The sequence below is a fragment of the Palaemon carinicauda genome, chromosome 34, assembly GCF_036898095.1.
Source record: "Palaemon carinicauda isolate YSFRI2023 chromosome 34, ASM3689809v2, whole genome shotgun sequence".
Lineage (NCBI taxonomy): Eukaryota > Metazoa > Arthropoda > Malacostraca > Decapoda > Palaemonidae > Palaemon > Palaemon carinicauda.
In genome coordinates this window covers 75,464,380-75,474,116 of record NC_090758.1, presented here as the reverse complement: position 1 = coordinate 75,474,116, position 9,737 = coordinate 75,464,380, and positions in this window count along the sequence as shown.

Here is a 9,737-nt window from a genome sequence, read left to right as displayed (position 1 = left end):
CGAAAACACGATAAATCAACTTAAAAGTAAACGAAAACACGATAAAACAACTTAAAAGTAAACGAAAACACGATAAATCAACTTAAAAGTAAACGAAAACACGATAAATCAACTTAAAAGTAAACGAAAACACGATAAATCAACTTAAAAGTAAACGAAAACACGATAAATCAACTTAAAAGTAAACGAAAACACGATAAATCAACTTAAAAGTAAACGAAAACACGATAAATCAACTTAAAAGTAAACGAAAACACGATAAATCAACTTAAAAGTAAACGAAAACACGATAAATCAACTTAAAAGTAAACGAAAACACGATAAATCAACTTAAAAGTAAACGAAAACACGATAAATCAACTTAAAAGTAAACGAAAACACGATAAATCAACTTAAAAGTAAACGAAAACACGATAAATCAACTTAAAAGTAAACGAAAACACGATAAATCAACTTAAAAGTAAACGAAAACACGATAAACAACTTAAAAGTAAACGAAAACACGATAAATCAACTTAAAAGTAAACGAAAAGACGATAAATCAACTTAAAAGTAAACGAAAAGACGATAAATCAACTTAAAAGTAAACGAAAACACGATAAATCAACTTAAAAGTAAACGAAAACACGATAAATCAACTTAAAAGTAAACGAAAACACGATAAATCAACTTAAAAGTAAACGAAAACACGATAAATCAACTTAAAAGTAAACGAAAACACGATAAAACAACTTAAAAGTAAACGAAAACACGATAAATCAACTTAAAAGTAAACGAAAACACGATAAATCAACTTAAAAGTAAACGAAAACACGATAAATCAACTTAAAAGTAAACGAAAACACGATAAATCAACTTAAAAGTAAACGAAAACACGATAAATCAACTTAAAAGTAAACGAAAACACGATAAATCAACTTAAAAGTAAACGAAAACACGATAAATCAACTTAAAAGTAAACGAAAACACGATAAATCAACTTAAAAGTAAACGAAAACACGATAAAACAACTTAAAAGTAAACGAAAACACGATAAATCAACTTAAAAGTAAACGAAAAGACGATAAATCAACTTAAAAGTAAACGAAAAGACGATAAATCAACTTAAAAGTAAACGAAAACACGATAAATCAACTTAAAAGTAAACGAAAACACGATAAATCAACTTAAAAGTAAACGAAAACACGATAAATCAACTTAAAAGTAAACGAAAACACGATAAATCAACTTAAAAGTAAACGAAAACACGATAAATCAACTTAAAAGTAAACGAAAACACGATAAATCAACTTAAAAGTAAACGAAAACACGATAAATCAACTTAAAAGTAAACGAAAACACGATAAAACAACTTAAAAGTAAACGAAAACACGATAAATCAACTTAAAAGTAAACGAAAAGACGATAAATCAACTTAAAAGTAAACGAAAACACGATAAATCAACTTAAAAGTAAACGAAAACACGATAAATCAACTTAAAAGTAAACGAAAACACGATAAATCAACTTAAAAGTAAACGAAAACACGATAAAACAACTTAAAAGTAAACGAAAACACGATAAATCGACTTAAAAGTAAACGAAAACACGATAAATCAACTTAAAAGTAAACGAAAACACGATAAATCAACCTAAAAGTAAACGAAAAGACGATAAATCAACTTAAAAGTAAACGAAAACACGATAAATCAACCTAAAAGTAAACGAAAAGACGATAAATCAACTTAAAAGTAAACGAAAACACGATAAATCAACTTAAAAGTAAACGAAAACACGATAAATCAACCTAAAAGTAAACGAAAAGACGATAAATCAACTTAAATGTAAATGAAAACACGATAAATCAACTTAAAAGTAAACGAAAACACGATAAATCAACCTAAAAGTAAACGAAAAGACGATAAATCAACTTAAAAGTAAACGAAAACACGATAAATCAACCTAAAAGTAAACGAAAAGACGATAAATCAACTTAAATGTAAATGAAAACACGATAAATCAACTTAAAAGTAAACGAAAACACGATAAATCAACCTAAAAGTAAACGAAAAGACGATAAATCAACTTAAAAGTAAACGAAAACACGATAAATCAACTTAAAAGTAAACGAAAACACGATAAATCAACCTAAAAGTAAACGAAAAGACGATAAATCAACTTAAATGTAAATGAAAACACGATAAATCAACTTAAAAGTAAACGAAAACACGATAAATCAACCTAAAAGTAAACGAAAAGACGATAAATCAACTTAAAAGTAAACGAAAACACGATAAATCAACCTAAAAGTAAACGAAAAGACGATAAATCAACTTAAATGTAAATGAAAACACGATAAATCAACTTAAAAGTAAACGAAAACACGATAAATCAACCTAAAAGTAAACGAAAAGACGATAAATCAACTTAAAAGTAAACGAAAACACGATAAATCAACCTAAAAGTAAACGAAAAGACGATAAATCAACTTAAAAGTAAACGAAAACACGATAAATCAACCTAAAAGTAAACGAAAAGACGATAAATCAACTTAAAAGTAAACGAAAACACGATAAATCAACCTAAAAGTAAACGAAAAGACGATAAATCAACTTAAATGTAAATGAAAACACGATAAATCAACTTAAAAGTAAACGAAAACACGATAAATCAACCTAAAAGTAAACGAAAAGACGATAAATCAACTTAAATGTAAATGAAAACACGATAAATCAACTTAAAAGTAAACGAAAACACGATAAATCAACCTAAAAGTAAACGAAAAGACGATAAATCAACTTAAAAGTAAACGAAAACACGATAAATCAACCTAAAAGTAAACGAAAAGACGATAAATCAACTTAAAAGTAAACGAAAACACGATAAATCAACCTAAAAGTAAACGAAAAGACGATAAATCAACTTAAAAGTAAACGAAAACACGATAAATCAACCTAAAAGTAAACGAAAAGACGATAAATCAACTTAAAAGTAAACGAAAACACGATAAATCAACTTAAAAGTAAACGAAAACACGATAAATCAACTTAAAAGTAAACGAAAACACGATAAATCAACTTAAAAGTAAACGAAAACACGATAAATCAACTTAAAAGTAAACGAAAACACGATAAATCAACTTAAAAGTCAACGAAAACACGATAAATCAACTTAAAAGTAAATGAAAACACGATAAATCAACTTAAAAGTAAACGAAAACACGATAAATCAACTTAAAAGTAAATGAAAACACGATAAATCGACTTAAAAGTAAACGAAAACAGGTTGAATTAACTTAAAAGTAAACGAAAACACGATAAATCAACTTAGAAGTAAACGAAAACACGATAAATCAACTTAGAAGTAAACGAAAACACGATAAATCAACTTAACAGTAAACGAAAACACGATAAATCAACTTAAAAGTAAACGAAAACACGATAAATCAACTTAAAAGTAAACGAAAACACGATAAATCAACTTAAAAGTAAATGAAAAGACGATAAATCAACTTAAAAGTAAATGAAAACACGATAAATCAACTTAAAAGTAAACGAAAACACGATAAATCAACTTAAAAGTAAACGAAAACACGATAAATCAACTTAAAAGTAAACGAAAACACGATAAATCAACTTAAAAGTAAACGAAAACACGATAAATCAACTTAAGGTAAACGAAAACACGATAAATCGACTTAAAAGTAAACGAAAACAGGTTGAATTAACTTAAAAGTAAACGAAAACACGATAAATCAACTTAACAGTAAACGAAAACACGATAAATCAACTTAAAAGTAAACGAAAACACGATAAATCAACTTAGAAGTAAACGAAAACACGATAAATCAACTTAACAGTAAACGAAAACACGATAAATCAACTTAAAAGTAAACGAAAACACGATAAATCAACTTAAAAGTAAACGAAAACACGATAAAACAACTTAAAGTAAACAAAATCACGACAAAACAACTTGAAGTAAACAAAATCACGATAAATCAACTTGAAGTAAACGAAAACACGATAAATCAACTTAAATGTAAACAAAAACAGGATAAATCAACTTAAAAGTAAACGAAAACACGATAAATCAACTTAAAAGTAAACGAAAACACGATAAATCAACTTGAAGTAAACGAAAACACGATAAATCAAATTAAAAGTAAATGAAAACACAATAAATCAACTTGAAAGTACACGAAAACACGATAAATCAACATAAAAGTAAACAAAAACACGAAAAATTAACTTAAATTAACGAAAGCACGATGAATAAACTTAAATGAAACACGATAAATAAACTTGAATGAAAACACGATAAATCAACTTAAAAGTAAACGAGAACACGATAAATCAACATAAAAGTAAACGAAAACACGATAAATCAACTTAAAAATAAACAAAAACACGATAAATCAACTTAAAAGTGAACGAAAACAAGATAAATCAACTTAAAAGTAAACGAAAACACGATAAACCAACTTAAAAGTAAACGAAAACACGATAAATCAACTTAAAAGTAAACGAAAACACGATAAATCAACTTAAAAGTAAACGAAAACACGATAAATCAACTTAAAAGTAAATGAAAACACGATAAATCAACTTAAAAGTAAACGATAACACGATAAATCAACTTAAAAGTAAACGATAACACGATAAATCAACTTAAAAGTAAACGATAACACGATAAATCAACTTAAAAGTAAATGAAAACACGATAAATCAACTTAAAAGTAAACGAAAACACGATAAATCAACTTAGAAGTAAACGAAAACACGATAAATCAACTTAAAAGTAAATGAAAACACGATAAATCAACTTAAAAGTAAACGATAACACGATAAATCAACTTAAAAGTAAACGAAAACACGATAAATCAACTTAAAAGTAAACGAAAACACGATAAATCAACTTAAAAGTAAACGATAACACGATAAATCAACTTAAAAGTAAACGAAAACACGATAAATCAACTTAAAAGTAAACGAAAACACGATAAATCAACTTAAAAGTAAACGAAAACACGATAAATCAACTTAAAAGTAAATGAAAACACGATAAATCAACTTAAAAGTAAACGATAACACGATAAATCAACTTAAAAGTAAACGAAAACACGATAAATCAACTTAAAAGTAAACGAAAACACGATAAATCAACTTAAAAGTAAACGAAAACACGATAAATCAACTTAAAAGTAAACGAAAACACGATAAAACAACTTAAAGTAAACAAAATCACGACAAAACAACTTGAAGTAAACAAAATCACGATAAATCAACTTGAAGTAAACGAAAACACGATAAATCAACTTAAATGTAAACAAAAACAGGATAAATCAACTTAAAAGTAAACGAAAACACGATAAATCAACTTAAAAGTAAACGAAAACACGATAAATCAACTTGAAGTAAACGAAAACACGATAAATCAAATTAAAAGTAAATGAAAACACAATAAATCAACTTGAAAGTACACGAAAACACGATAAATCAACATAAAAGTAAACAAAAACACGAAAAATTAACTTAAATTAACGAAAGCACGATGAATAAACTTAAATGAAACACGATAAATAAACTTGAATGAAAACACGATAAATCAACTTAAAAGTAAACGAGAACACGATAAATCAACATAAAAGTAAACGAAAACACGATAAATCAACTTAAAAATAAACAAAAACACGATAAATCAACTTAAAAGTAAACGAAAACACGATAAATCAACTTAAAAGTGAACGAAAACAAGATAAATCAACTTAAAGTAAACGAAAACACGATAAACCAACTTAAAAGTAAACGAAAACACGATAAATCAACTTAAATTAACGAAAGCACGATGAATAAATTTAAATGGAACACGATAAATAAACTTGAATGAAAACACGATAAATCAACTTAAAAGTAAACGAGAACACGATAAATCAACTGAAAGTAAACGAAAACACGATAAATCAACTTAGAGTAAACGACAACTCGATAAATCAACTTAAAAGTAAACGAAAGCACGATAAATCAACTTAAAAGTAAATGAAAACACGATAAATCAACTTAAAAGTAAACGATAACACGATAAATCAACTTAAAAGTAAACGATAACACGATAAATCAACTTAAAAGTAAATGAAAACACGATAAATCAACTTAAAAGTAAACGAAAACACGATAAATCAACTTAAAAGTAAATGAAAACACGATAAATCAACTTAAAAGTAAACGATAACACGATAAATCAACTTAAAAGTAAACGAAAACACGATAAATCAACTTAAAAGTAAACGAAAACACGATAAATCAACTTAAAAGTAAACGAAAACACGATAAATCAACTTAAAAGTAAATGAAAACACGATAAATCAACTTAAAAGTAAACGATAACACGATAAATCAACTTAAAAGTAAACGAAAACACGATAAATCAACTTAAAAGTAAACGAAAACACGATAAATGAACTTAAAAGTAAATGAAAACACGATAAATCAACTTAAAAGTAAACGAAAACACGATAAATCAACTTAGAAGTAAACGAAAACACGATAAATCAACTTAACAGTAAACGAAAACACGATAAATCAACTTAAAGTAAACGAAAACACGATAAATCAACTTAAAAGTAAACGAAAACACGATAAAACAACTTAAAGTAAACAAAATCACGACAAAACAACTTGAAGTAAACAAAATCACGATAAATCAACTTGAAGTAAACGAAAACACGATAAATCAACTTAAATGTAAACAAAAACAGGATAAATCAACTTAAAAGTAAACGAAAACACGATAAATCAACTTAAAAGTAAACGAAAACACGATAAATCAACTTGAAGTAAACGAAAACACGATAAATCAAATTAAAAGTAAATGAAAACACAATAAATCAACTTGAAAGTACACGAAAACACGATAAATCAACATAAAAGTAAACAAAAACACGAAAAATTAACTTAAATTAACGAAAGCACGATGAATAAACTTAAATGAAACACGATAAATAAACTTGAATGAAAACACGATAAATCAACTTAAAAGTAAACGAGAACACGATAAATCAACTGAAAGTAAACGAAAACACGATAAATCAACTTAGAGTAAACGACAACTCGATAAATCAACTTAAAAGTAAACGAAAACACGATAAATCAACTTAAAAGTAAACGAAAACACGATAAATCAACTTAAAAGTAAATGAAAACACGATAAATCAACTTAGAGTAAACGACAACACGATAAATCAACTTAGAGTAAACGACAACACGATAAATCAACTTAAAAGTAAACGAAAACACGATAAATCAACTTAAAAGTAAACGAGAACACGATAAATCAACTGAAAGTAAACGAAAACACGATAAATCAACTTAGAGTAAACGACAACTCGATAAATCAACTTAAAAGTAAACGAAAACACGATAAATCAACTTAAAAGTAAACGAAAACACGATAAATCAACTTAAAAGTAAACGAGAACACGATAAATCAACTGAAAGTAAACGAAAACACGATAAATCAACTTAGAGTAAACGACAACTCGATAAATCAACTTAAAAGTAAACGAAAACACGATAAATCAACTTAAAAGTAAACGAAAACACGATAAATCAACTTAAAAGTAAATGAAAACACGATAAATCAACTTAGAGTAAACGAAAACACGATAAATCAACTTAGAGTAAACGACAACTCGATAAATCAACTTAAAAGTAAACGAAAACACGATAAATCAACTTAAAAGTAAACGAAAACACGATAAATCAACTTAAAAGTAAATGAAAACACGATAAATCAACTGAAAGTAAACGAAAACACGATAAATCAACTTAGAGTAAACGACAACACGATAAATCAACTTAAAAGTAAACGAAAACACGATAAATCAACTTAAAAGTAAACGAAAACACGATAAATCAACTTAAAAGTAAATGAAAACACGATAAATCAACTTAAAAGTAAACGATAACACGATAAATCAACTTAAAAGTAAACGAAAACACGATAAATCAACTTAAAAGTAAACGAAAACACGATAAATCAACTTAAAAGTAAACGAAAACACGATAAATCAATTTTAAAGTAAACGAAAACACGATAAATCAATTTGAAAGTAAACGAAAACACGATAAATCAACTTAAAGTGAACGAAAGCACGATAAATCAACTTAAAAGTAAACGAAAACACGATAAATCAACTTAAAGTGAACGAAAGCACGATAAATCAACTTAAAAGTAAACGAAAACACGATAAATCAACTTAAAAGTAAACGAAAACACGATAAATCCACAATAAACAACAACACGCTACATTAACAGCTAACAACAACACGCTACAATAAGCTGAGTCAGCAGGATTTATGCTGAGCACAGGACCGATACCTGTATCGTAATCTTGACTCTGAACTCTAGAGTGGGAATGGCGAGTTGTGCGTGGGAGAGTTAGACGTGATATCGAAGAAGCTTTGTTTAGTCGTGTGAAGCAGATTATTCTATGGAAGTTGTTTTGTAAAGAGGATCAACAGTTATTAAGCTATTAATGGATGAATAGGAGAGTGAATGGTATGTTTTTTTTTATATGGTGCCACCCTTAATTACCAGAAAGAACTATACTGTATTATATATATATATATATATATATATATATATATATATATATATATGTATATATATATATATATATATATATATATATATATATATATATATATATATATATATATATATATATATAAATAAATATATATATATATATATATATGTATATATATATATATATATATATATATATATATATATATATATATATATATATATATATATATATATATATATATATATATCATAATGTGTATAGGCCTATACAGGAATAATTCATTCAATTATATATATCTCTCAGTAAAAACAAATAAATTACCAATAGAATATCCAAGTAAACAAAAATATAAATAAGAAAAACAATAAATGAATAAAAGATAAAAAACAATAATGCCAAAACACATTATATATAAATAATAGTCCATCTCCTTTGTCTATTGCGTCATGCGAAATCGGATATCGGCTGCCAACTTTTTTCTTTTTTAGTTTTATTTGTATAATCTATTTCCGCCCGTCAACAATTATTTCGCAAAACAATGCATTAAACGACAAGATTTTTCTTCTTGCAAAAATAGAAGAGAATATTGATTTTGGATAGAATGCCTACGTTGCACTGCTAGAGGCGAACTGTGGGCAGTTGCCAGTTTACTAGAAATGGCATTTATATTATAGTTTTAAAGGGAACTGCCAGATACCGCCAAGGAGTAGAGTATAATTTAAATTCAATTTTAAAACTTTAAATAAATTATGATCTATAACAAGAAAGGTTGCACTTAAAATCAATTCAATAATGTATTCATAAATCAATTGAATACCCCAAAAATAAATAGATATAAATACCCTGTATATAATTAATATATTTAACATATAACTGAAACAAGATAAAAGTTGCCATAAACTGCAAGATATTTAATTCAAAGATTTTTCCCGTTTCTATAACTTTTAAATTTATCTTTATTGATGTACGAAGTTTTTTTTTGTATCTTAATTTTATTATCTATTTTCTATATACCATTTTCCGGGAGTGACTATTTCTGTTATTTACGAAACAATTTCAATATCAATTATGTATTGTGGCCTTATGAATGAGAGAGAGAGAGAGAGAGAGAGAGAGAGAGAGAGAGAGAGAGAGAGAGAGAGAGAGAGAGAGCGCTTCTGCTAAG